Here is a 27,688-nt window from a genome sequence, read left to right as displayed (position 1 = left end):
TAGTATATTTCGGTATGTTTAGTGAAATTTTTAGTGAAAATTTATTCAGAATTATCATGCGATTACCTGAAACTTTTTCATGGACATCATATCCATACAATTAACAGTTTTTGAGTTACATCTATGTTTAGAATGTTATTGTCAAAAATATGCATCCTCACAAGAAATTAGTCCTAAGTCGAATTGGTCTCCTTTTCGCCTCTTTGGTTGTTATCAGATCAAACGCAATTTTGCGGATTTGAGCTCAAAGTAAACATACCAAAGTTAGCGTGGCGTGGTAACAGTGTATCACGCTGAATTGCATCGCAATGCTTAGCAAATCGCAATCACTCTGCCAATCGAGATAGTAACAAACTAGTATAAATTACTTCGTTCATTTTATAAACTTTTAAAACAAAATGTCCCATAATTCTGTGCCAATGTTTAATTGCTACCCAATCAATCAAAACATCCGCAACAGAAACCTCACAGTCTCCACCAATGACAAAATAGTCATTCTTATTGTCCTGCCATCAAAGGCAATCTAGCGGCTTCCGTCTGCTGAGCCCAATTGAGTAATTTGTTCTGTATGCGCTCGCTTGTTCCCGAAATCACGACGCGCCTGACAGCACATCAAGCATCGTCAAGTTTTTGCCGCGCGTCCTGGCCATTGATCATATGGCAAATTTGTCCTACATCCATTCGTTGTTTGTGCGCTGCTTTCGGCTGACTATCGTTTTGTGTGTTTCTCGTGTATACCGCATACCATACACACACACAAGCAATGCCAGCCGCACAACAATAGCATGCCATCTTAGTCATCCCCAAGTCCTCATTGCCGTTTCAACCTTCCGAGCGAACGGACGTGATTTGGATTTACTGCGAAAGCATTGAAAACCAGTTGTGTGCGTGTGATAAAGTGGTCGGACGATATTGTGTGATAGACAATAGTGCTTTTTCCTCTGAGAGGTTTTTTTTTTCGCATTATATAATAGAACAGTGCCTTATTGCGAGCGGTCGATCGAAACGGTACCGTTAGCCGATTATTGTTTCGCCGATCAAGGCCAAGTGTGAGGATTATAAACAAGCGGCCATTGAGTGAGGATTATAAATAAGTGTGCCTTTTCCTCTCGGAGGTTTTTTGCACATCATCAAAGCGGCGATACGCCGATCGACGAAGTCCAGCTTGGTGTCCCCCGTTGGATCTTAGTTAAGTACCTTTACTTCGTTTATTTTTATTTCTTTATTTGACCATTATATTTCCCCCCGAATCATTTGTTTTTGCGCGGAAGTAGTTCCGCTATGTCTAATTTAAAACGTGCCCCCCCCGCTCCCGATGTTCAAATGGAGACTTCCCTTGTCAGTAAAAAGTCCCGCATAAAGAGCTATCCTGATGGGCTCGCACTACCGGCCGGGCCTTACGCGGTCTATTTCCGGACCAAATCAAAGGAAAAAAAACTGAATATTTTAAAAATATCGCGGGACCTGAATTCGCGATATAATACCATAAAAACTATAGATAGAATACGGCCAGACAAGCTCAGGGTCCTGTTTACCAGCTCAAAACAGGCTAATGAGCTTGTTCAAAATGATCCTTTTACGCTGGAGTACCGCGTCTACGTGCCAGCTCGTGAAGTCGAAATCGACGGTGTGGTCACCGATTCGAGTTTGACTTGCGAGGATATTCTTAAGTACGGGGCGGGTTGTTTTAAAGACCCCTCACTTAAGAATGTCAAGATACTGGATTGCAAGCGATTGCATTCAGTATCGATCGCCGGGGATGGAACAAAGTCTTATCCCCAATCAGACTCCTATCGTGTGACCTTCGCCGGCTCGGCATTGCCCAACTACATCCTCTTGGACCGGGTTCGTTTGCCTGTTCGTTTATTTGTACCCCGGATAATGAATTGTACCAATTGCAAACAACTGGGGCATACAGCTACCCATTGCAGCAATAAGCCACGTTGTGCTAACTGTGGGGAAGCTCATGCGGACGGCTCTTGCGGTAAGGATGCTGAAAAGTGTCTCTACTGTAAGGAGGGTCCGCATGACCTCTCTGACTGTCCCGCTTACAAACTGCGAGGAGATCGGATGAAGCGTTCCCTGAAGGAACACTCCAAGCGTTCCTTTGCCGAGATGGTTAAGAGTGCCACCCCTCCTAAACAGGCAACGAATCCATATGCCTGCTTGTCAACTGACGAGAGCGATTCTGACGACCCTTTGGAAGGTCCATCTTCAGCGGTCCCTCATAGCTGTAGGAAAAGAATGAATAAATCTTCTCATAAGCTACCTAGTAAGGGTTCGAAGGTGTCTTCCGAAGGGCTTCGAAAAGTTACAGCTAACGGGAATCGGGAAAAATCACCGAAGCAAAAAGCTCCTGGTCTCGGAAAACTCAATTCCGAGATGGAATTCCCACCGCTTCCAGGGACTAAAAAATCCCCAAGCGTCCCTGAAAATCCACCAGAAAACCAACTATGTGCTGGACTTATAAAGTTCTCTGATGTTGTGGACTGGATTTTTACAACTTTCAATATTTCAGACCCTCTTAGAAGCATTTTAATTGCTTTCATGCCAACAGTAAAAACATATTTGAAGCAGTTGACTGCAAATTGGCCCCTTCTTTCAGCGATTGTATCTTTCGATGGCTAAATCATCCACCGAGGTCACGGATCTAATCACTGTTTTACAGTGGAATTGCAGAAGTATTATCCCAAAAATAGATTCATTTAAATTTCTAGTAAACAATCTGAAATGTGACGCATTTGCATTGTGCGAAACTTGGCTAACTTCTGAAATACCCTTAAACTTTCACGATCTTAACATTATTCGTCTGGATCGAGATAATCCCTATGGAGGAGTACTTTTGGGGATCAAAAAGTGCTATTCTTTCTATCGCATTAACCTCCCCACGATACCAGGTATTGAAGTTGTCGCATGTCATGTTACAATCAAAGGTAAGGACCTTTGCATTGCTTCCATCTACATTCCCCCAAGAGCCTCGGTTGGGCATCGGTGGCTCAGTGATATCGTAGAGCTCCTTCCTGCACCGACGTTGGTTTTAGGAGACTTTAACTCACACGGTACGGGATGGGGCTGTCTTCACGATGATAACAGATCAACTATGATCCATGATATCTGCGACAACTTCAATATGACAATCTTGAATACGGGAGAAATGACACGGATTCCTACACCACCAGCAAGACCAAGTGCGCTGGATTTATCCCTTTGCTCGACATCGCTACGGTTGGATTGCACGTGGGAGGTAATTCCTGATCCCCACGGTAGCGATCATCTACCGATCGTAATATCAATCACCAGCGGCTCAAAACCATCGAAGACAATCAATGTTTCGTATGACCTCACACGAAATATTGATTGGAATAGCTATGCGACCTCGATATCTGAGAAACTTGAAAGAACTCAACAACTTCCTCCGGAGGAAGAGTACACGTTTTTGGCTGGCTTGATTCTCGACACCGCGACTCAAGCTCAGACGAAACGTGTACCCGGCGCGAAAACTAACATCCGTCCTCCCAACCCGTGGTGGGACAAAGAGTGCACAAATTTAAACGCGGAGAGAGCCTCCGCGTATAAAATATTCAGAAAAAATGGAACACCTGATAATTACCGGAATTACGCGGCGTTAGACGTTAAAACTAAGAACTTGATTAGAGCCAAGAAACGCGGTTACTGGCGTCGGTTTATAGACGGCTTAACGAAAGAAATATCTATGAGTACTCTTTGGAACACAGCCCGACGAATGCGCAATCATAACACCACGAATGAAAGCGAGGAATACTCCAACCGCTGGATATTCGATTTCGCTAAAAAAGTATGCCCAGACTCTGTTCCGGAACAGAAGATCACCCGCGCCGCGACACCAAATACAAACGAAACACCGTTTTCGATGGTAGAGCTCTCACTTGCACTCTTGTCATGTAACAATAAAGCCCCGGGATTAGACAGAATAAAATTCAACTTGTTGAAAAATCTGCCAGACCCCGCCAAAAGGCGCTTGTTGAGTTTATTCAATAAGTTCCTTGAGGACAACATTGTTCCACATGACTGGAGACAAGTGAAAGTGATCGCCATTCAAAAACCAGGAAAATCAGCCTCCGATCACAATTCGTATCGGCCGATTGCTATGCTTTCCTGTATCCGGAAATTGTTCGAAAAAATGATTCTCTTCCGTCTAGACAATTGGGTCGAAACTAATGGCTTACTTTCAGATACACAATTTGGTTTCCGCAGGGGTAAAGGAACGAACGATTGTCTTGCGTTGCTCTCAACAGAAATTCAAATGGCATTTGCTCGTAAAGAACAAATGGCGTCAGTTTTCCTAGACATTAAGGGGGCTTTTGACTCAGTTTCTATAAATATCTTATCTGAGAAGCTGCATCAGCATGGTCTTTCGCCAGTTTTGAACAACTTTTTACATAATCTATTGTCTGAGAAACACATGTATTTCGCGCATGGTGATTTGTCGACAATACGATTCAGTTACATGGGTCTTCCTCAGGGCTCATGCTTAAGCCCCCTTCTATACAATTTTTACGTAAGCGACATCGATAAATGTATCAACACATCTTGCACGCTAAGACAACTTGCCGACGACAGCGTTGTGTCTATTATAGGACCCAAAGCTGGCGATCTGCAAGGGCCGTTACAAGATACTCTTGTCAACTTATCCACATGGGCTCTTCAAATGGGTATCGAATTCTCTACGGAGAAAACTGAGCTGGTTGTATTTTCGAGAAAGCGAGAACCAGCACAATTACAGCTTCAACTAGGGGGTGAAACCATAGCTCAGGTCTTCACATTTAAATATCTCGGGGTCTGGTTCGACTCCAAAGGCACCTGGGGATGTCACATTAGGTATCTGAAAAGAAAATGCCAACAAAGAATCAACTTTCTTCGTACAATAACCGGGTCGTGGTGGGGTGCCCATCCAGGAGACCTGATCAGGCTGTACCAAACGACGATATTGTCCGTGATGGAATACGGATGCTTTTGCTTCCGATCCGCGGCGAACACTCATTTCATCATGCTGGAAAGAATTCAGTATCGTTGTTTGCGTATTGCCTTGGGTTGCATGCAATCGACTCATACGATGAGCCTCGAAGTGCTGGCGGGTGTTCTCCCATTGAAAAACCGGTTCTGGGATCTCTCATATCGTTTGCTCATTCGATGCGACATTTTGAATCCTCTGGTGATTGAAAATTTCGAAAGGTTAGTTGAGCTTAATTCTCAAACCCGTTTTATGTCCTTGTATTTTGATTACATGGCTCAGAATATTAATCCTTCTTCGTTTGTTTCCAACCGTGCTCATTTCTTGGATACTTCTGATTCTACTGTGTTTTTCGACACATCCATGAGAGAAGAAATTCGTGGAATTCCGGCTCACGTGCGCCCTCAAGTGGCCCCAAATATTTTTTATAATAAATTTAGAACAGTCAACTGTGAAAAGGTGTTTTACACTGACGGATCAAACATTAACAAGTCCACAGGCTTCGGCATCTTCAATCAAAACATCACCGCTTCTTACAAACTCAGTGATCCGGCTTCAGTTTACGTCGCAGAATTAGCTGCTATTCAGTACACCCTCGAGATCATTGAAACCTTGCCCAAAGACCATTACTTCATTGTCACGGACAGTCTAAGCTCAATAGAAGCTCTCCGGGCAATGAAGCCAGGCAAGTGTCCCCCATATTTCCTGGGGAAAATACGGGAACATTTGAGTACTTTATCTGAACGGTCTTATTTAATATCGTTAGTCTGGGTCCCTTCGCATTGTTCCATTCCGGGCAATGAAAAGGCAGACTCATTGGCTAAAGTGGGCGCATTAGAAGGTGATATTTATGAAAGACCAATCTGCTTCAATGAATTTTTCAGTATCTCTCGTCAGAAAACTCTCGAAAGTTGGCAAACTTCATGGAGCAATGACGAACTGGGACGATGGCTACACTCCATTATCCCTAAGGTATCGACGAAACCTTGGTTCAAGGGGATGAACGTGAGTCGTGATTTCATTCGCGTTATGTCACGACTCATGTCAAATCACTATACATTCAACGCACATCTCCGGCGTATCGGGATCGTGGAGAACGGGCTCTGCACCTGTGGCGACGGTTATCAGGACATCGAGCATGTCGTGTGGTCGTGCGTAGAGTATCGCGACGCCAGGTCGAAGCTACTGGAATCCCTCAGGGCCCGAGGTAGACCGCCTGAGGTTCCGGTTCGGGATGTGTTGGCGAGTCGGGATAGTTCATATATGCTTCTCATATACCAGTTTCTCAAACACATTAATATACAAGTGTAATCTGTTACATCTGGCTTAGAAAGTTCCTCCTATTTATCGACGTTGTTTCAACTGTGGCTAAGAATTATTTCTCAACTGCAGGTTCGACACTAACTTCCGCCGATTATCCCGATTCCTCATCTGTCCACCATCTTCATCGGAACTAACAAGATCTTTTTGCTGTCACTAACCTTCGCTTCCCCTCTCCCCGTCTCTTCACCATCTCGATGTCAACTAATTAGATCTCTGTCGTTTTAGTCATTTCATTCCCATATCCCCTTTTTACTCCGTTTTACGCAATATTTACTTCGCTATATTTTTTTTTTCATTTTCTTCTGTAACAACACCATCATCGCCCACGGAAACTTATCAACAGCATGCGGGCCACCCGCCGGGTATTCGTAACCTGGGGGTGTTTCCCGCGGACCCACACGGACCGAAGAATGCGGCCAACATGAATATTCACCAACGCCATATGGAAGACTCTCATGAAATATTCAGATCACCGGCCGATCACCACATGAAGGCTGGATCTGCCAAAGTCAACCACTGCGACCCAAATATGACATTACTTAATGATACAACCCTAGTTTTAAGTTAGTCGTAAATTTTAAATTAGTAAAAGCCCTTGGCATCTTAGAGCTTAAGCAGTGTGCCTTAAACATTATATTCTTGAATAAAAAAAAAAAAAAAAATCCCCAAGTCCTAGTCGTCGAGTAATATTGAAATCGTTTGAGCATAGATCATTTGATTGCACAAGAATGGGAAATGTTTAGCGAAGAGGTGGCCAATTTCTTGCGGCGAAACCGAGCGAAAGAAAATGGATGGAAAATTCTCGCCGAACCGTATGTAGGCGACATAGGTTGTTATTGCCATTGCTCAAGTTCAACTATCTACCGTGGTTTTCCCACATTCACGGGCTGTCAGATGCCAGTCTATTCGAACTGAATGGGAGTCTACTTGCCGTTTACCCGACCAAGAGGCGTAAGTTTGGTCCTATAGTGCAATTTTCTGTGCTGCTGGTGAGATGACAGAGTGGAACGGTAATTAGGTTCAGTACAAAACAAGTCAGGAGACGGGTTGATTTTAGTTGGTTTTTTATAATTGCGAATCATTGAAATAGTTGTTTTCTCTCTCTCTCTCTCTCTCTCTCTCTCTTCGAGTCGGATCGTTTTGGCAATTTAATTTAATGACAATTCATTTCAAAGGTGTTTCAACATTAAACTGTTCAACATCTCCGACATATGGGTGGATACATTTAAATACATTAGGATCAAATATTAGTAATAAGAAAAAACAACTACTATTGAAAATGCTATGTAAAAAAATTAGAACTGTTGAAAAATTTGTCTTGATTTTTTTAAATAACAATTAAAAATCAGATATCTCAAAAAACGTATTTTTGATTTCTTTAGTTTTTAATATGTTGCAGCAAGAGCCCAAAATAAAATACTGTCAAATTATTGGAATGGAGAAATAATATTTGATGAAGTTACATATTCACAAAGAAATGTAAATTTTTGAAAATCTTGATCATTGTTTTTGCCTTTCTCTATAGAAAGGTATTAGAATTGCTGGAAAAACCGACTTTCGAACGGAGCCTCGGAGACCCATAGTGTTATATACCATTCGACTCAGTTCGACGAGATCGGAAAATGTCTGTGTGTGTATGTGTGTGTATGTGTGTGTGTGCGCTTTTAGAAGATATTTGAACGCGCTCAATTTTCTCAGAGATGGCTGAACCGATTTTAACAAACTTGGACTCGTTTGAAAGCTACTGTCGGGCCATTGATCAAGTTCGAAGATCAAATGGCTGAGACTTTTGGTTCCGGAGATATGATTGTATAAGTGACGTAACCGACAAAAAGCGTTGTATTTGAACGCGCTCAATTTTCTCAGAGATGGCTGAACCGATTTCAACAAACTTGGGCTCGTTTGAAAGCTACTATCGGGCCATTGATCAAGTTCGAAGATCAAATGGTTGTGACTTTTGGTTCCAGATATATGATGGCATAAGTGACGTAACCGACAAAACACGATGATTTTTACCGCTCTTATATATATAAGGGTGCCAAAATTTTGGGATCACCTCTATTTTCGTTAAGTTCTAGTGCTCAAAAGTTTAAGCACCTCGAAAAAAGCCTTCATCCAAAATTTGACCTAAATCGGACATGCTTAAGGGGTGCTGCCCGGTGGTAAAGGTTTGACAATTTTCGATCTTGAAAAACCACCATAGTACATGAAATTTCCAAAATCGAAAATTTTTTTTGATGCCGAAACTCTTGAAACTGCATGAAACATCGAAATTTAGTGTCATCTCAAAAAAAAATTTTTTGAAAAAATCAACTTTCTGGGACTTAGAAAAATTTTCATATATTTTCTAAGTCCCAAAAAGTCGACTTTTTCAAAAAATTTTTTTTCGAGATGACACTAAATCTCGACGTTTAATGCAATTCTAAGCCTTTTTGCATTAAATTTTTTTTTTCGATTTCGAAAATTTCATATACTTCCCCCTATGGTGATTTTTCAAGATATAACAGATCGGCTGAAAAGTTCGTATCGTTTCTATGAGAGGGCGCCACTAGAAGTAAATCCACACCATTTTCAGTTAGTACCAACCTTCAAAAGATACGTGTATAAATTTGACAGCTGTCTGATTATTAGTTTGTGAGATATTGCATTTTGAGTGAAGCTACTTTTGTTATTGTGAAAAAAATGGAAAAAAAGGAATTTCGTGTGTTGATGAAACACTACTTTTTGATGAAAAAAAGTGCCGCCGATACCAAAAAATGGCTTGATGAGTGTTATCCAGACTCTGCACCGGGCGAAGCAACAATTCGTAAGTGGTTTGCACAATTTCGTACTGGTCATATGAGCACCGAAGACGATGAACGCAGTGGACGTCCAAAAGAGGCTGTTACCGATGAAAACGTGAAAAAATCCACAAAATGATTTTCAATGACCGTAAAGTGAAGTTGATCGAGATAGCTGACACCCTAAAGATATCAAAGAAACGTGTTGGACATATTATTCACAAATATTTGGATATGAGAAAGCATTGTGCAAAATGGGTGTCCCGTGAGCTCACAATCGATCAAAAACAACAACGAATTGATGATTGTGAGCAGTGTTTGGAGCTGTTATATCGAAATAAAACCGATTTTTTTCTTCGATATATAACAATGGACGAAACATGGCTCCATCACTTCACTCCGGAGTCCAATCGACAGTCAGCTGAGTGGACTGCACGCGATGAACCGAACCCAAAGCGTGGAAAGACTCAACAATCGGCCGGTAAGGTTATGGCGTCTGTATTTTGGGATTCGCATGGTATAATTTTCATCGACTACCTTGAAAAGGGAAAAACCATCAACAGTGAAATTTCAAAAAAACGGCCTCATTTGAAGAAGAAAAAAGTTTTGTTTCATCAAGACAATGCACCGTGTCACAAGTCGATGAAAACCATGCTGAAATTGAACGAATTGGGCTTCGAATTGCTCCCTCATCCACCGTATTCTCCAGATTTGGCCCCCAGTGACTTTTTTCTGATCTCAGACCTCAAGAGAATGCCCGCTGGTAAAAAATTAGAAGCAATGAAGAGGTAATCGCTGAAACTGAGGCCTATTTTGAGGCAAAGGACAAATCGTACTACAAAAATGGTATCGAAAAGTTGGAAGATCGCTATAATCGCTGTATCGCCTCTGATGGCAATTATGTTGAATAATAAAAACGAATTTTGGCAAAAAAATGTGTCTTTCTATTAAACGATACGAACTTTTCAGCCGAACTGTTATGAAAATTCCACTAAGTGGACTAAGAAGGCTTTGTTTAGATTAGCATCACTGATTACAAATAGGCAACGCAAATGTCAAGCACTAATTTGGAAAAATGATGCTGACTGTGTGACATAAACACTGAAGCATGCTTTTGTGATCTACTCGAATCAATCTGAATCAATTAGTTTCGAAATTACTATCCGAAATTATTTAATAAAATTATGAAATACATTTTCATGAGACTGTTATGAAAGAAGAGAAAGGCATTATCACACCACTAGGTGGATTAAGAAGGGTTTTTTATGATATATATACATTCTTTTTCAGCAAAATTTATGAAAGGAATAAATTTCCAATGAAAAAGATGCTAAAAAAAATATTGCTATATATTATTACTCTCTAGATACAGCTGTTTGGAGAAAAAAAATCGGGAAAATTTTATATTTGTAACGATTTTTGATGACCTACAAATTGGAACAGTTCAGAACCTAGTTAAAAGAATTTTTTCTCTTTCACTTCGTAGCTTTAGGTGGCGGTATAAAATTTTTAACGCTTAAGGAGCAAGACTCTTTGCAAGCGTATGAGTAATGTCAACAATGTGTGCGTAAAAACAAATTTCAGCGCTTCTAATTTTAGCTTATTATTTCAGTTTTAGCTTACTTCCACACATTCCTATATGGATTTCCTCTTGCCGAAATTATTGCGATATAAAGATTTACGTACCTTCTAAAAGTAATCCCGCAAAAAAGAAACCTTCAATTGAACACGCGAAAGGCAATGGATATGGAATGTTGTCGTAGAACTATTTATTTTTCCGAAAAACAACTTTTGTTACAGAAAATATCTAGTTTTGTTTATTTTATGTAGCCCATTCTAATAGAAATGCATTGAAGCAGTTTTGCTAACTTTTTTTTATTAAAGAATTAAAATCTACATTCATAAAATGTAAATAATTTTCCACCAAACGTTGGTGAAAAATTGATCAAAACTAATATTTCATTAAAAATGTCAGGCTTAACATTCATTTGAGAATAAATTATTGTTAAAAAAGATTGTTTGAAACTCATTCGTGCAAGCCACTTTGATAAACTCGTTGCATTGTATATATGAATACATAGATCTATGACATACGTACCAAATAAAATGTACGTAATAAACAAATTACCAACACAAGTGAACTTGGTTTACTCTTGATCCTTAATCCAGTAGTTCCGGAGCCTAAAGTCGGATCCAGATGAAATTCTGAAATTTGATATGGGACCGTAAGATCTTTCACTTGAACCTAAGTTCTCGAAAATTCGTAAAACTAAGACTAGACTTAATTTCATTTTGGAGCATTTGGATACTATTTTCGATGCTTCCGAAATCGGAAATCGGGAACCAGAATAGCCGAAATTATTTTGATAGTGCGCCTACTAAAAATGACTAACGATTGGAATGGTTTCGAGCCTAGTTTAGATTTCTTTTTAGGTTATTTTGCTCCGACCTTTAAATTGAATCTGTTTGTGAAAATCTTCAAGACAAGTGAGTGCACAAAAATGCTACATACCCATATACATTTTGCGTGTTCAACGACTTGATTCGAATAGTACATGAAACTCGTTGCAAAGATCGGTTTTCAAGGTGATTGTATATCTTTTTCATATGAGAAGAGCGAAAATTCCGTGAAATAAAATTTCATTCTGAATATTGATGATAGAGACAAAGACTTTGCTTAAATTTCAATTGGTTGACTTATAACTCATGTTCTATATCGATTAAACCAATTAAACGAAATCTAACGAACCAAGCGAACCTGGGGTTTCTGTTACATTTTTATATGTAACTAGCTGACCCGTCGAACTTCGTCTCCCCCAAAAATTATTTGTTCGAATTTGTTTTCGGACAGCAGAATTATCTAACGACTAAGTGGTTAACGTTTCTCTCCATTATTTTTTTGATTACCTAACCTACAATCAATAGAATTCGATACACATTCGCTTTAGCCCAAAAAAGAAATATCACCAAAAATTAATGTGAAAATGTGAAACACTTCTGTTAAGCAGAGATTGAGCAAATGCATAGATTGTCATCTCATCCTTTGAGTCAATGCACTGAACAGATATTCCTCTCTAATGGCTTCGACATAAAGGATATAAGGTGCCAAATTTTTTCTTCCGGGTGTGATTCTTGTTTTCGGTAATCGATAAAAAAGAGCTTACTAACCAGAAATTTGTATTGATAAACCTAACACAATGTTGAAGAGTTTCTCTTCTAAAGTTGTTCATTCGGGATGGTAGAATTTACAATATTTACAATTTGTATTTAGTCCAACTGACTTAGATCTGACTTAAACATCGTTCTGAATAGTCCGTGTTTTAGGAATTACATTTATGCAGCGAGAGCTTTTATGCAGCGAAAAAGCTTTCTCAGAACTTGTTCTGTATGTTCAAGTTGCCAAAAATTGCCACTCGAACTTTAGAGCTCTAATAAAGTGGATATTTTTCAGGTACTGTGGACCTTAGGTTGCTTAGAGAGAAGACGTAATTAAATTGTAATTTGATATTGATCTTACCAATTTGAACATTCTTCGAAGAATATGGAATATGAAATAGCTGTCTCAATACATTATGGTAATCATCTTGAACATTGATATCTAATTGCCACTTATTATGTGCGCTTAGTATAATCTAAATCATTAGAAAACAAACTACAAGGAAAATCCCTTAGTTTGACCTGAACGCTTCTACAGCACAATCTTTGTATTGATTTTTTTTTCCATAAATACGTTTATTTCTTAAGGCAGTTTACATAAGTTTTTCTTCGCCGTAGCATCACTTTTACATAATATTCTTATCCTAATTTAATTCTAACATAGTCACAACGTTTTGAATTTATTAAAACATATTCTCTTATAGCTTAAATATCATCTTAGGTAACTCGTCATTAATTATGAAATCTACTCGGAAATATTATTTGAACCAAACGATTAACTTCCATAAATTATAAAATAAGCTGTTATTTTCAGACATTTTGTTGATAATTTCATAAACTGTTTCGAGTTTGTTTGTATCATTACATAATTTTTATTCTAATTTAGCTATTGGTTGAACTCATGGACGCAGCTGGGATCAGAACTAAGTCTTAAAAGGGGCCTTTATTAAATTGAAACTCCAATTTTCTTTATGAAATGATAAATAAGTTTCATGTATGAAAGGTCACGACAAGCAAGAATGTCTCGAACTGGGATATTGGATAGTCTACCTTGGGTACGCAAAGAATTTATTAGTTGAGATCTGACATCACGATACTCCACGCATGTCCAAACGACATGATCAATATCCCGATAACCTTCTCCGCAAGCACAATGATTAGTCTCGGAGAGCCCAATTCGAAGGAGATGTGCATCTAACGTGTAGTGATTGGACATGAGTCTGGACATCACACGAATGAAATCCCTACTCACATCCAGTCCCCTGAACCATGCCTTTGTCGATATTTTCGGAATAATTGAGTGCATCCACTGACCCAGATCATCTCTATCCCAAGATGCTTGCCAGCTGGCAAGTGTTCTTTGGCGAGACGAGCTATAGAATTCGTTGAAAGCAATCGGTCGCTCATAAATTTCACCCTCAATAGCACCACGTTTGGCTAAAATATCGGCTCTTTCATTGCCAGGAATGGAGCAATGAGCCGGGACCCAGACTATAGTGATTAGATAATTATTGTTCAATATGTCGTTCAGGCACTGTTTTATTTTGCCCAGGAAAAACGGTTCATTTTTGCCAGCAGCGTTTGAGCGAATGGCTTCAATTGCACTCAGACTATCTGTGAAGAGGAAATAATGGTTTGGAGATAATGTGACGATTACACTCAAACTATAATGAACTGCTGCTAGCTCTGCTATATAAACAGATGCAGGTTCTTGAAGCCTAAATGAGGCCGAAACATTATTGTTGAACATACCAAACCCTGTCGCTTCTTCAATTCGCGATCCGTCCGTATAAAACATTTTCTCAGAGTCAATATGCCTGAACTTACTTGAAAATATTTTTGGGATTTCCGTCGAGCGTAGATGATCCGGGATTCCACGCACTTCACGCTGCATGGATGTATCGAAAAATAAAGTTGAGTCAGGGGCACTTAGGATGCTGACACGGATAGGAATATATCTTGAAGGGTTGATTTCCTGTGACATATGGTTAAAATATACTGTCATAAATTTTGTTTGAGATCGAAGCTCGACTAGTCGTTCGAAATTATTAATTACCATGGGATTCAGCACCTCACATCTTATTAGCAGGCGTGATGAAAGCTCCCAAAATCGATCTTTTAATGGAAGAACTCCCGCCAGAACTTCAAGACTCATTGTATGTGTCGAGTGCATGCAGCCTAAGGCAATTCGCAAACAACGGTACTGAATTCGCTCAAGTTTGATAATATGAGAGTTTGCAGCGGAACGAAAACAAACGCATCCATATTCCATCCCTGAAAGTATCGTTGTTTGATACAATTTTATTAGATCTTGCGGATGAGAACCCCACCAAGATCCTGTTATTGTTCGAAGAAAATTTACTCTTTGTTGGCATTTCGTTATCAGATACCTAATGTGTCCTCCCCACGTGCATTTGGAATCGAACCACACCCCGAGGTATTTAAAAGTTAAAACCTGTTGGATCATTCTTCCCATCATATGGAGCTGAAGCTGCGCGGGATCATGCTTTCTTGAAAAGACGACTAACTCTGTTTTCTCCGCAGAGAATTCGATACCAAGATGAATAGCCCAAACGGACAAGTTATCTAAGGTATCTTGCAATGGTTTATGCAGAACAATAGCTTTGGGCCCAGTAACTGAAACCACGCCATCATCTGCCAATTGTCTTAGTGTACATGGGGTTACTAGACAGCTGTCAATGTCATTCACGTAAAAATTATAGAGGAGCGGACTGAGGCATGAGCCTTGCGGGAGACCCATGTAGCTAATTCTGAATGTTGCCAAATCGCCATGTGAAAAATACATGCACTTCTCTGACAAAAGGTTGTGCAAATAATTATTTATAACCGCTGGAAGTCCATGTTGGTGGAGCTTGTCTGAAAGAACATCAATGGAATCTTTGTATTGATTCATTCAAAAATTTTCTGATTTTTTAGACCGGAGTGGCCAATATTATTCAATAATTACAATTCATCAACTGGTAAATGATATCAGAACTTTTTCTCCTGCCTACAGCGGTTTTCTAGAACAGTCATATGCATTCCGTCATTCAGTCATTTGGCAAGTTTGAATACCCAATTTAGCACGTGGCTCTAAATGATGCACGTGAAATCTCCACTACTAATCGTTGCACGCCAAACAATTTTTTCAACGATCTAGTAGTCTTTTTCTCGATGGCCAAGCACTTATGCAACTCTTTGCGCGCCAAACATCATTCGTAGATCTAGCAATCATTGGCTGCTTTTTCAGTGAAAAATTCCATTGTCCATACAAAAAAACTTTATGGATTTTTCCCACTTTTCCGGCAAGTTTTCCTAATTTTTTTGATGTACGAACCCGGTGGGGGTTAAAACTGATCATACAAAAAAGAATCATGTTAATCCGTCCATCCGTTCTTAAGTGATGCGATTACAAAGAATGATCTCTGCATTTATATATATATATATATATATATATATATATATATATATATATATATATATATATATATATATATATATATATCTATATATATATATATATATATATATATATATATATATATATATATATATATATATATATATATATATATATATATATATCTATATATATATATATATATATATATATATATATATATATATATATATATATATATATATATATATATATATATATATATATATATATATATATATATATATATATATAGATTTCTGATAAACAACATGATTCAACAGCATAAAACATGTACTAGGATTATTATTATTGTTATAATTATTATAATTTTGAATAATTTTTATAATAGTACGTATATTAATATTATTTGCGTTTTCAATGACATCGATACACCATCAGCCCAGTATTACTGTACAACCGGCTGTGAGAATTGCGTATACATCGCTGAGCACGAAATTCCGATGTATGTTTTTTCTCAAATAAATTTGAATTCATTAGCAAAGATTTTTCTCAACATCAGCGCTGTCTTCTACTAAAATCACACACCAGTAGAAGACATTCGTATTCGTATCGTTTTCTTAAAAGCGTGTACGAAATTGAACAAATGCTTGTTGTGTTTCCTTCTTCCGTGCCAGCACGTACCATTGCGTATCGATCGTCATTTCAAATACGGTTCGAAAGCTTTGACACTCATCGCCCTGTAATTGCGGAAGTCGGATCCAGATGAAATTTCACTTGAATTTAAATTATGATTTGGGAAAATCGGTTCAAGTATCGCTGAGAAGTCAAAGTGAGTCCTACTTTGGGAGTTTTGCTCCGCTACTTTCGGTGCTTCCGGAACAGAAAATGAGAGACAAGTTCTGCAAACTAGCAGAATTTACGAATCAGTTTTAGGGTATTTGTACCTGTTTTTACTATCGCTTGTGAAAAAATTCTAATGAAATTGAAAACTTTCCACTTATTACGCTTTATTTACGAAACCGGAAGTCGGTTAGAGATAAAATGTTCCAGCAAATTTTTAAAAGCTATGAGATATTTCATTTGAATTTTAGTTTGTGGAAATCGTTGATGCCATTTCCGAGAAAATTGAGTGCTTTTTTTTAAATTTTCACATATTACTATGTTACTCCGGAACCAAAAGTCGAATGCAAATGAAATTCAATAGCAGGCTATGACACCATAAAACTTTTCATTTGAATCTAAGTTTGCAAAAATCGGTTGAGCTATTTCTGCAAAAAATGAGAGAACATTTTTTGTTTTTTTTTTTTGTTCATATCACCCTGTATCTCAGGAACTGGAAGTCAGATCGGGATAAAATTTAAAAGAAGGCTATGGGTATTCTAAGATCTTTCATTTAAATCTAAGTTTGTGAAAATCGGTTTAGCCGTCTCCGAGAAAAGTAAGTGCATATTTTTGTTACACACATTCACACGTACATTTAAAACCTTTTTTTAATCAACCTAGTGGTGTAATGATGCCATTTTCATATCACTTATATTTTCTAAAATATCACTAGAAAATTCTGTCAAGAAATTTGTTTTTCGATCTTGAATCAAATAAGAAACTTTCTTTGGGTATGAACTAACATGACCTTTTCGATTTGTAATCAGTTATGTCAAGTTAATAAGAATTTATCTTTATTTTGCATCGTTGCACTAAATGATAAAACACACTGTACCCTTTTGTTCTGGAACCGGAAGTTGGACCCAGATTAAAATAAAAAGCAACCTATAGACTACACGAACTTTTATTTGAGCCTAAGTTTGTGGAAATCGATCAAATCATTTCTGAGAAATTTGAGTGAGACTCGTTTCAAAATTTTTGACCACTATTTCCGGTACTTCTGGAACCGGGAGCTGGGTACCAGTATAGTCGGGGTTATGAGTGATATTATTTGACACATACTCACACACATCCAGACACACACAGACATTGCTCAGCTCGATGAACTGTGTCAAATAATATAGAACAGTTAGCCATACGGGCCAACTTTCACTAGTCAATTTTTCAAGTGTTTGTATAAACTTTTTATATGAGAAAGGCAATAAGTGTACTTTTATAGAAAAGTATCGTTATCATGATTTTTTCATAATACTAACAAGTAGGTACAAATCGAATCAAAGATTTACAGATTAACATATCTTTCACCTGAACAATATAGATTTAAATGTGGCAACCTTGAACGCTATACGAAATTGAGCAAAGCACGCTGCGAACGGATCAAAACCAGTGGTATTTTCTTCTTTCGTATCGCACGGACCGTACGCGTCAGTGTACTAGTTTTGCATCGTCATTTTGAATGACTATTTGAATGTTTTGACACTCATCGCCCTATAATTTCGGAACCGAGAGTCGGATTCGGATGAAATTGAGCAGTATTTTTCAAAACAATGAGAGCTTTAGTTTGAATCAAATCCTTGTGACCTTTTTTTTTTCATCCCCAGTTCAGGCTATTGTTTTGTTTTGCTCGCTAAACCAACGATGGGAGACGCAAATCGACGAAAATTATATTTTGCCTCGGGTGCCCTGGGATTTTTTTGGTACACCACTGACTGTTAACCTAATTTAGAAGATTTTTTTTCTCGTTTTTTCATTTTCGCTATGCACAAATAAAAATATTTTGTGAATTTACATCAATTTTCATGTTTAGAGCAGACAACTGAATGGAAAGTTGCTTTACTGTTCTTCAATTGTCAAAATACTTTGACAGAAAAAATAAACGTTTTTGCCTTTCTCTATAGAAAGATATTAGAATTGCTGGGAAAACCGACTTTCGAACGAAGCATCGGAGACCCATAGTGTTATATACCATTCGACTCAGTTCGACGAGATCGGAAAATGTCTGTGTGTGTGCACTTTTAGAAGATATTTATACGCGCTCAATTTTCTCAGAGATGGCTGAACCGATTTAAACAAACTTATGCTTTTTTGAAAGCTACTGTCAGGCCATTAATCAAGTTCAAAGATCAAATGGCTGTCATTTTTGGTTCCGGAGATATAATTGTATAAGTGACGTAACCGATAAAAAGCGTTGTATTTTTACGCGCTCAATTTTCTCAGAAATGGTTGAACCGATTTTAACAAACTTAGGCTCGTTTGAAAGCTACTATTGGACCATTGATCAAGTTCAAAGATTAAACGGCTGTGACTTTTGGTTCCGTAGATATGATTGTATAAGTGACATAACCGACAAAACACGTTGAATTTTACCGCTCTTATTTTGGGATCACCTTTAATTTCGTAAAGCGCTAGTACTCCAAAGTTTAAGCACCTCGAAAAATGTCCTCATGCAAAATTTGAGCTAAATCGGACATGCGTAAGGGGTGCTGCCCGGCGGTTAAGGTTTGAAAATTTTCGATCTTGTTAAAGCACCATAGGGGGGAGTACATGAAATTTCCAAAAAAAATAATTTTTTTTGATGCCGAAACTCTTAACACTGCATGAAACGTCGAGATTTAATGTCATCTCAAAAAATATTTTTTTTAAATCAACTTTCTGGGACTTTCTAAGTTCCAAAAAGTCGATTTTTTCAAAAACATTTTTTTTCGAGATGACACTAAATCTCGACATTCCATGCAATTCTAAACCTTTTGGCATCAACATTATTTTTTCGATTTCGATTTAATTTTACATCGGACTAGTGAACTAGTAGTACTAGTGAAGTACATGTCGAGTCATTATTTTTACTCTGTAAATGACGTTTCGAAATTGTGAACACACTACACCTTGTAGTTCCAATACCGGAAGTAGGATCCGAATGAATTTAAATAGCGTTTTGCATCACTTTTTCCGGAACTTCTAGAAACGAGAACAGAGAACCAATACGGCCAAAGTCGGTTTGTTTGGCCAGCGACTGACATAACCTACTATTCGAAACAGTTTCGAGTCAAATTTCGAGTAAATTTGCTTTGTCGTTCTAAATAACGCAAGTTTTTGATCAATATTCCCAGGACTTTCGGCACTGGAAACTGATAGCCGATCTATCCGAAAAATATATTTTTCCTCATTACCTAGCAAGATGTGCAAAACACAAGCATTATATGGCTAGTTCAAGTGATTTTATTCGTTTTCACATAAACTAGTATAGAAACAGGCTATTGAAACGAAAAAATTTCTTCGAGTTACAATTTTAAACCGTTTTATGGGCATGTAAGACCTTTAATTTTAATCTATGTTGGGGACAACCGACCATTTTCGAAAATAAATGAGTGATTTTTTTGTAATTTTTGCACATTCCGGAACCGGAATTCTGATCCAAACGAAATTCAATATCGTTCTTTGGGGCAACATGGTTTTTCATATGAAACTAAGTTTGTGAAAATCTCATTCCAGTTCATATGCACGGAACCCCTCGCGATCGTGAAACAACCAAAATCTTTGTTGTTTTTCTGAATTTGATTGGTTAAAATTTGGTACAACTAATCGATTGTTGGTTTTTCTAAACTGTCATTTTTGTTTTTCGATCAACAGAAACGATGGTTGAAATAACAAAATTTTCTGTTGAAAAAAGATCAGTTAGTCAAGACACACACCTTTCAATTTCAATAAAGATTTTATTTACAACCAATCGGTTTTAGTTGTTTTAGATATTACGGTTAGTTATTTCAACTTCAGCAAAATTATTGATTTTGAACGACAATAAAATATTCCTTATTGATATATGTTCTGATTTTTTAAATGAAAATACGGTATGTTAAGATATATAAAAAAAAATCAATCCACCTAGTGGTGTAATGATGCCTTTCTCATATATAATACTGTGGTATGCTATTCAAAATGATTTTTGAAAGAAACCAAGAGATTGTTTGTGCATTACCTAGTATGACATAAAGAATGAAACATTTCTCTGATCGGTTAGGCCATCCTTAAGAAAACGAACTGGGTACACTATTATACGCACATCCGGCACCGGAATCCGAGAACCGGTATAATTGAAGTCGGTTCGTACGGCCACCAACTAACATGATGTACAAACTATACTAGTTTTTATTAAAATTTTGAAGATTTTATCCAATTTTGCCATCGCACTCTAAATGACGATTTAAATGTTTGTTGTATTCGAAAATATGCAGTGATTTTTGGTAGGACCCCAAGACCTCTCATTTGACCCTATGATTGACGGTTTTGAGTCCAGTTTACATCATTTTTTATGGTTTTTGTTTCGCCAGTTCAAGTGTCGGTGTACAATATTTAACACACTTTACCCTATAACTTCGGAACCGGAAGTCGGATCCGTATGAAATTTAGGAAATCCATATGGGACCGTGAGACCTTTCATTTGATCATTTCCATCACTGAGAAAAGTGAATGAGATCCATTTTGGTATATATGTCCACTATTTCCGGTGCTTCCGAAACCGGATACCAGGATAGCCTGAATCGGTTTGTTTAGTTGCCTACTGATAATGACTATCGATTTGTATAGTTTTGAGACCAGTTTAGAAAATTTTTTACGTTTAAGTGACGGTGTACAATATTGAACACACTTTACCCTATAACTCCGGAACCGGAAGTCGGATCGTGGTGAAATTCAGGAATTTCGTATGTGACCGTGAGACCTTTCATTTGAATCTAAGTTTGTCAAAAACACACACACATAAACACGCACACACACACACACACACACACACACACACACACACACACACACACACACACACACACACACACACACACACACACACACACACACACACACACACACACACACACACACATAGACAGACAGACAGGCATACATTGCTCAGCTCGATGAACTGAGTCGAATGATATATGACAATTGGCCCTCCGGGCCAATTTTTACTAGTCGGTTTTTCAAGTGTTTTCATAATTTTTCTATATGAGAAAGGCAAAAATATGTAATATTTATTATGAATAGTATACTGTCTTTTAGTAGTGCTGGTTTCAACAAAATTTTATAATTGTGACCACTATATTAATTACGAACAAAAGATCGAACCGAATGCACTGATTTTTATTTTTTGAGCCATTGCAACTTACAGTTTCAACAGATTATATGAATGAACACTAAACATTTTCAATTAAATCACTTTGTTCATACAATTTTTGTACATGACTTGAAGATAACATGATGCTCATTCATTAACATGCATTTCACGATGGAGAATCAAGTTGATTTTAAGACCAAAATTCAAACGCATACAATTCACTGGGTTAAACACGTTTGGTAATTGCAATATCTCTAACGGCTATCAGTTATGTACATAGCACTACTTTATATCGATCGTTTCTTCTTGTAACACCAGAGCAGTAAATATGTACAGGGTCCGGCACTCAAAGTGTAACCAACTTCAGACCGCTCGCGCAGCTGACGCACGGGCATCAGCTCTCTAGAAATTTGCTAAATGACATTTCGGAGTTGTATTGTTTACAAGCGCCAGAAAGCATTCTGCCAAAAGTGAACGCGAAAAAAAATCTTGACTTGAGAGAGCGAAGGAGTTGCTTCGTTTGGCCGAAAGCGGTCAATTTCCGAACATTGTATTTTCTGACGAGAAAATTTTTCAAATTGAGCAATTCGTAAACTCTCAAAACGATAGGGTTTACTTGACCGACCGTTCAGCGATTTTTGTTTTGCTTTGTGCTGTTTTTGACATTAGACAGCATTAAAAACAGCATATTTTTCAACTACTTTAATATGTGCAAATCAAATAGCAAATTGGTTGAATAAACTAATTATTAGTTAAAACAACAACTGCAGAAATAAAAAATTGCGAGATCGTAAGTTTTTGATTGGAGGGTTTTCCGTGTGGAAGTCTGGATATCTGATATCTGTGGATCAACCAACAATTATTTGTTATCCATTGGAATTCTACAGATGTATTAGTCCAGCATTTTTCTCATGCTCGATAGAAATGATTTCATTTAGTCGGATCGAAGTTGGCTGCCATTAACTCCCGGGAGGCCCAATTTACTGCGTAAGACTAGATGGAACGAGATAGTTGATTTATGATGGCAAGATGAGACTCACAATGCCATAGTGTAACCGGCCGATCAGACTAGACAGTGCTCCATTTCGGTACACTTACCGAAACATGTATCTAAAATGATAAATTCAAATACTTATACTGTTGTGAAAACAGTGCACTCTCTATTCCGAAGAAATAAACAGAAGTGCAGTACAAACAGTCATTAATCGTTAACCGCAACCATACTCAACAGATTATTTCTCACAAAGTAACATAAAAACAAAAGCAATAATTACCTTAACCCAGAAATTCATTCACTCAATAGCACATAAGGATGGGTTCCACCGTCGATGCCGTTGAGGCACTAAGGCCGTTAGCAGGAATCGCGTAGTTCTCGTGGAGCCTGCTGATGATGAGATCAACCCCTCGTCGTCGTCGTCGTCGTCGTCTTCGTCGTTGTTCCACTAAACTAGTTTTGCCCATGGCTACCGACAGCAGCGGTGAAACGTGAATGGCTGCGGGTTGCTGTTGTCATAATGATTTTTTATTGTCACCAACCCCAGCAATACGAAATATCACCCTCTAGCTCCGGGTAGGTAGGTACGTGCGCGGACGATTCTTACTTGGCAGCTCCCGGCAAATCCCGGTGGTGGCCAGCAGAAATATCCTCGCTCTGGCTAGCGGCCAACGGAAATTAATTTTTAATCCTTTTTTTCTCCTGAGGTGCCGTTTGCTTCCACTCTTTCAGATCTATATTTTTTGTGAGTTTTCTTCTGCTTCACCACTGCTGCACGGGTGGCCCACAAATGCTCTATTTTGTTAGCACATAACCTTTCCTACTATCCACCTTCTTGCTGCCACAGCTACTCTGCCAGCGTGACCCAAACACTGCACAAACTTTTATTGTAGAATACACTCTCTCACACCGATGCCGCAACACTCACACCGCTCCACGGTAGGCAAGGGAGCATTTGGTGAAAATTGGATAATTTTCTCTGGATCATGCCAACCAAAATTCTACTAATCGAAAACAACCGCAACAAAACACCCGTCAAACATCACGTTATGACAGATCATCTATGCAAGCCAACTTCGATCTAGCACTCATCGCATTTCGTTGTTTTTTTTTCACATCCATTGAAGAATTACTTATCCCAAATAGGGTTTTATCACCAGTGTCACCAGTGTTCTAGATCCCCTGCAGTACTTTTCCTGCTTTGCCTTTACCAGTGGTAGGCTATCCTGCAGAGCCTCAAAATTTTCCTTTTTCTTTTCCACGCAGCAAAATTCACTTTTTCGGTACCGCACCGTCGCCAACCGAACACTATCCGTACGATTCCAGCGAAGTTTCACGTTTTCAAACGGATTTTCAGCACTTTCTAGGCTCACTTTGCTCGAAAAAGTCCAATTTTTTCCAGTTCTGCAGGATCGACCGTTTCCGAGCAAAATCAATTCTGAATTTTCCTGATGTGTGCTGCTCTGCTGGCTGCCGTTGCTGCTGTGTTCTGGTTTTCACTTGCGCTCTCCTACAGCTGAACTGGATTTCGCTGCGGGAAAGACGAGAACCCAGGACAGGACACACGTGTGTGCGCGCGAGTGGGATGACCATATGCCTATACACAGCACCGTTTGCCCCTATTAAACTCCACCAACTCACAACCGACCCAAGTTGGCAAAAGGCTCTCCGCCACGCTCTACCCGGACGTGCGGGAGTGAAAGGACAACGGTAGGTGAGCGTGTTTGTCGGAGTGTTTTTGTGTGTGTGAGCATAGTGGGAGGCAATGGTACTCAATGTGGGTGGTTGAAACACAAGCCAGAGCGAATTGACCTCGTGCTGACTTAAGTTGCCAAAGTACGGGAAAGTTTCTGACAGTAGCATTTTCAGCAGCAGAGCTCCGTTCGGCAGTTGATGTTTGAATTCAGAAAACCGATGAAATGTGCTTAATGTGAATGCATGTATAGGCTAGAGAACTGACATTTGCGGGAGCTTAAGGAATTACACAAAATTATTCCAAAAATGTCGGAAGGCAGAAGTAAGTAGGGGGGAAGTTTTACATTATGTCTACGTCTGTTTACGATGAATAAGGCAGAGGGGGTGTCCGTAATTAACTTTAAACAATTTTCAAGAGAATAAACTCAAAATCCCAATCAAAACAATAGTCAATACATTATCGGGAAAAGTGTGAATAGTTGACAGGGTTTAGAGGAGGTCATATTAGCACTATAAATATCAAGGGGATAAAAAAAATTACAAGGTTGTATGCAAGACACGACCGAGCACAATTACATTAAAAATGAAACAATTCAAAGGTTTCCATAGTAATAAACAAAACCCTTCCCACATTTTGCCGTTCTCATATAGAAAGGTTATGCAATCACTGTGAAAACCGAGGCCCGGAGGGCCGAATGACATATACATTTTTTGACAATATCTGTCACAATTGACCTTGAAAACAGAATATGATTGCAGACTTAGATTCCGCACGGTAATACCTATCCAACAAGCCATAGATTGTTAAAATCCGTCCATTTTTAACGGAGATATCGAAATTTTTGTGTAAACGACTTTTCCCCCTATTCCAGCAGTAGGAGTTTTGAGCGCTGTATGACAAAGAAATGCTTGGGAGCAACGGAAAACACGATTTTTATACTGTTACATACAATTGTTTCTAAGTACCAAAAAGACTGTGTACAGCATCCTTTTCATGACATTTAGCCTCGGACCGATTTTAGCACGGCCCGTCGTTCGAATATGACATATGTAAACCAGATGATGGCAGATTTTTTTTAATTATATTGTTTTAAACTACTTACAGCAATAAATGCTGGAATAACATAACATCCATATACCATTCGAATCAGTTCGTCGAGATCAGCAAATGCGTGTGTGACAAATAATTTCACTCAATTTTCTCGGAAAATTTCTTTTCTACAAATTCAGATTCATACAAAAAGTCGTATGCTCCAAAACAAAGTTCCTAAATTATGTTTGGTTCCGACCTCTGGTTCCGGAACTACAGGATGATATGTGAAACGAAATCAAAATTGTGTAACTCATTCTTCTCGTAGATGGCTGAACCGATCTAAGATTCAAATGAAATCTAAAAATCATCTAAGATTCAAATGAAAAGTTTCAAGATTCTATAAAACATCTTGCTTCTCAGTCAGATCCAACTTCCGGTTTCGGGGATACAGAGTGATTGGTATAAAAATGTCCACATAAATTAATCAGGTTTATCGGATTAGCAGATTTGGATAATCGATAAAAACAATTAACTTTTTTCAGTTATAGTGGTATTCAGTTGTCGATTCAGAAGGCACCTAAAAATTTAATTCGTGCTATGATTTCTCAAAGATGTCTTCACTGATTTTCAAATATTTTGAAACAAATGTAAACTATACAGCTACTCAGGTGAATTTATCTGACTTCGGCCATACCGGTTTTAGAATTCCGGCTCCAGTGAAAAATCATTTCTCAAAGCTCAATCGTTTTCTCAAAAAAGCCTAATCCAATTTCAGAAACCAAAATTCAAATTAAAATAAACTTATATACAAAATTTAAAAATTTTATACATACACACAAAAATTAATTCATTTTATCCTATTATGACTTCCGGTTCTCGAATTACATGATGATGAATTTTTAAAATTCAAACCGATATAGAAGATGACAATCCCGAAAAACTTCAAAGTTGGACTCAAAACTGTTGTAATTTATTCGTCATATGGCCCTACGAATCGGTTTGGGTTATGCTGGTTCCTGAATACCGGCTCTGGAAGTACCTTAAATTACCGTTTAATGTTTAATCGATTATCACACTTCTAGATTCAAATTCGATCCGATTTGCAGTTTCGACAATACAGAGTAATGAGTGATTAAAATCTCAAATTGTCGCTTAAAACGACGATCATTAAAATAATGTCATGCGAACTAAAACCACAGCCTAACAGACATGACAGTATGAGTAAATTCTTATAAAAATAATTTTTCGTGATGCACTAGTTCCACCTATATTGTACTGCGCGAACTATTTACTATCTCTACACCCCTTGTGTTATGTAAAAGTTTTTTTACTAGTTGGTTTCCCCCCGTTTGTCAACACCGATCAGCTGCTTGCAGGGATGCCTGATTTCATCAAAATATTTGAAAATGAATCGTCACAATAAATTATTGGAGAACGTTGATAATATATTTAACTTTTTCGCGATGTTGGAAGGTAACCATTCATTTGACTCAACGTTGTTCATCTAGACTATTTTTTATTGTGTTGGCAGTTTTCACCCGAATTTAAGTGGCGGCAGACCAGAAGCAAGTAAATATTGTAACAAAACGGGTTCGATTTTGTATTGCGTTGGAGGATGAGAAGTAGGCACAATTATGTATATAGTTTTCGCAATATGTATTAAATCTGTATCCTGCATGAAATTCGCATGGACGTATACAAATTAATACATTACAGTAATTCTGTATGAATGGCAACTCTGTTGGTAAATGAAAAAAATAAACACAGTCTAGATGACAGACAGGATGTTTTTGATAGGGTAACGTGGCGCCATCATTATACATGTGAGTACTGTCCCAAATAAAGGAATATTCGAAATGACTGTTAAAATGATAGAAGAATCTAATTTGAGTGTCCTGTATGTTAGTCTGTGCTAAAACACTGAAGAATATTCATGCAAAAAACACATGCGGATGATAAAAAAGGTATCATCTCACTGCTAGGTGGATTAAACACGTTTTTACACTAACTTTTCTCGGAGATGGCTGAACCGATGTGCACGAGCTTAGATTCAAATGAAAGGCCTTGTGGTCTCATACAAAATTCCTGGATATTATTTGGATCCGACTTCCGGTTCCGGAGTTATGAGGTAAAAAGTGCAAAAAAATGAAAATATGTGTTCTAGCTTTTCTCATAGAGGATCCGACTTCTGGATCCGGAAATATAGGGTAAAGTATGTTAAAAATTTTATACCATCACTGAAAATGGCGAAAAACCGAGAAAAGTTTTCTAAATCGACCTAAAATCTTCTCCAATTGATAGTTTTTATCAGTAGACGGTCAAACAAAC

At 38.1% G+C, this 27,688-nt stretch overlaps 1 protein-coding gene across 2 annotated transcripts in view; it reads right to left on the bottom strand.

The window, feature by feature from the left end:
• The window catches only part of LOC131428336 (voltage-dependent calcium channel type A subunit alpha-1-like), a 182,170-nt gene extending 158,059 nt beyond the window's left edge, over positions 1–24,111 (bottom strand). For both annotated transcript variants that reach the window (XM_058592229.1, XM_058592230.1), the window contains exon 1: positions 22,913–24,111. The gene's annotated coding sequence lies outside the window, so the exon portion shown is untranslated. The remainder of the gene's footprint in view (positions 1–22,912) is intronic.
• Between the last annotated feature and the right edge of the window lie 3,577 nt (positions 24,112–27,688).

This window comes from Malaya genurostris, chromosome 2 (assembly GCF_030247185.1).
Source record: "Malaya genurostris strain Urasoe2022 chromosome 2, Malgen_1.1, whole genome shotgun sequence".
Classification (NCBI taxonomy): Eukaryota; Metazoa; Arthropoda; class Insecta; order Diptera; family Culicidae; genus Malaya; species Malaya genurostris.
Note: the sequence above shows the minus strand (reverse complement) of the source record. Positions and strands in the feature narration are given on the sequence as shown.